This window comes from Taudactylus pleione, unplaced genomic scaffold, assembly GCF_031769625.1.
Source record: "Taudactylus pleione unplaced genomic scaffold, aTauple2 ptg000485l, whole genome shotgun sequence".
Lineage (NCBI taxonomy): Eukaryota > Metazoa > Chordata > Amphibia > Anura > Myobatrachidae > Taudactylus > Taudactylus pleione.
In genome coordinates this window covers 2,576,513-2,579,162 of record NW_028284887.1, presented here as the reverse complement: position 1 = coordinate 2,579,162, position 2,650 = coordinate 2,576,513, and the positions used below count along the sequence as shown (strand labels likewise).

Here is a 2,650-nt window from a genome sequence, read left to right as displayed (position 1 = left end):
ACGATTTGTCGTCACGATGCGTCTGAATCGGGCAAATCGTGTAAAATATCGCTAAGTGTGTAGGCACCTTTAAGCTTATTACAGCAATCAGACTTGACATTTTTTTATCAGCTATATTAGCCTGGAGGGTCATTTATATAATATAAATTAACTTCAGATAAGAAACAAAAAAATAACGAAACCAGAAATAATAATAATATTACATTTTTTAAAGAGTTACACCTTTCAGTAAACCTTTATTAACAAAAATAATATACATATCTTTTTGTGACATAAGGGTCTGGATAGTATACAGTACATCTATTTCAAGCCTACAGTACCCAGTCTTCCCAGGAGGTCTACCATCCAAGTACTGGCCAGGCCCAACAGTGCTTAACTTCCAAGATCGGACGAGGTTGGGTGTTCAGAGGGTGCTATGACAGTAGTCAAATGTCCTGTACACCATACTCCCCAACACCCCAAATGTCTTAAAAAGGGGGTTGGTGTTCTCATAAAAAAGGAGCTATTTGATAGCTGTTATTAAACCCTAGTGGGGCCAAGGTCCTCAATTCAAAAATCCAGTACATCTCTCATTTTGAAAGTTTGTTTGCCAGGTCACCCCCTCTTTCCCCTAAAATAACTTTTTCAATTGGTTTAAAAGTTAGATCCTCTGGACTGGAATTGTGATGTAATGAGGTGTTGCGATACTGTATGTCCCTCCACTTTATTCTTTATGTTTTGTATATGCTCTTAAATACGAAGCTTCAGAGGTCTTTTTGTCTTCCCGACATACTTAGTACCACAAGTATAGTCATTTTTGATCACTATTTCTAGGTCTATACACAAATAATGGGAATAAAATGTCTATTACACTTTTCAGCAATGGAAAATGTTTTTGCACTGTTTTAGTTTCTTTAAAACTATTTCATCAGAGCTTAAATCAAGAGACAGATAAACTGTCACCGAACTAAACTGATCTAAGTGTAATTGTAGAAGCGAATGTTGCCTGTTCTTGCATTGTTATTCACCTAGCCTCCTGCTTTCCGTACCTAATCGCAGTGAATGGAATTAATACAGGACCCCTCCTGACTCGCCCAGATTAATGTTCCTTATACCAGATGGTAGACCTAACACTTACTGCACAATACAATTCATATGGGGGGGGGGCAACAAACCACTATGTGCATATTAAGGCTACAACCACAGTGATCTCAGTAAAGGGAAAACACAGTTCTTTGTCCAACCATGATGGAAACTTTGCCATAGCCTAATGCTTGGCTAGGACGATTGGCATCTTGTGTGGTGCAGGAGGACTAGGCAGGGCCTAAGTCCTAGTCAGATTGGTCAGAGCATGGCAGCTCCCATGCTCTGACCAATCAGAGTGCTAATAGTTTTTTTTAGGGGGGGTTCACACCATTACTTTAACAAAAAATAAAAATTAGCAAACTTTGGTATTCTTTAGTCCTAAAGACCTGTGTAGCATTTTATTTCTTAAATCTGATTTGCCAGTGGCAGGTAGGGAGGCCAATCCCAGGGTTTTTCTTCAATCCCGGGATTCGGGAATGATAAAAACTCAATCCCAGGATTCCCGGGATACCTGGGATTGGGTTGGTTTAAAAATAAATGTCCCCCGCCTATCCCCCACAGTAACTTACCGGCAGGTAGTGGCGGTGTCGGTGTCCTTTAGAGAGATGGGTGGGTGGATGGTCCAGCCGGCATCGGCTAGGACATAGGTGACGCTGCGCAGTGCGCACTGCCGGGGGAAGGGGGGCCGAGTAGTGTCTGCACACTTTGCTGGAGGTGCTCAGCGCTGGCCAGCATCTTAAAAATAAACATTTATGGCCAATCACGGGATTGGGATTGGAAGTTTCCAATCCCGGGATTCAATCCTGGCCATTTTTAAGCCAAAAACCCGGGGTCCCGTCGATCCTGATACCGGGATTGGCCTCCCTTGGGGCAGGTCATTTATTTGGGTAGGTTTGTCTGTGGATTTGTGGCGGATTCTAAATTTGGCACTTAGTAAATCTAGGGTTTATATACTTATCAAAGAATAAAAAAGAATATTGATGGGTATTGGATGTTGAATTGTATTTTAAAGTGTGGTTGCCTTAGTAAATGAAGATTTTGACCTTAGTAAATGGAAGATTATACCCAGCCAGAAAAACACCAGAATCTCATTGAAAAACAAAACCTACCCATAGTAAATATCAGGGTCGTAACTAAGGGTGTGCAATCAGTGGCGTTGCACAGAGAGCAGGGGTTGGTGGACAGTACTGCCACTGCCCAGCAGCCCCTGCATCTGGCTAGCAGGGTGCCTTAAATGACACCCTGCAGCCATTATCCTTAGTTGAGTGCAAACAGAAGCGAGCTTTGGACACACTATGCATGCACCCTGCAGACTTTCTAGCCGCCTGGAGCCTCCTGAGGACACTCCAGGTAGTGCTGGCCCTGCACCCTCGGCGCAATATCATAACGTCATGCATTCAGGGGCCTGAAAGGTACACGGCACATTGCTGCCCTTTTTTGAAATATACCACATAGATTCAGATTCTAAGAAACATTTACTTGAAAAACAGCAATTGTTTTACTAACATTGATTTTTCTACCACCGCTATAAAAGAATTATATAGACCTAAGATGGCAATAAAAATGATGCCCAATGATCTTTGCA

The 2,650-nt window shown here is 42.2% G+C and overlaps 1 pseudogene; it reads right to left on the bottom strand.

The window, feature by feature from the left end:
* Positions 1 to 308: 308 nt before the first annotated feature.
* Positions 309 to 427, bottom strand: LOC148502712 (5S ribosomal RNA; annotated as a pseudogene).
* Positions 428 to 2,650: the final 2,223 nt, after the last annotated feature.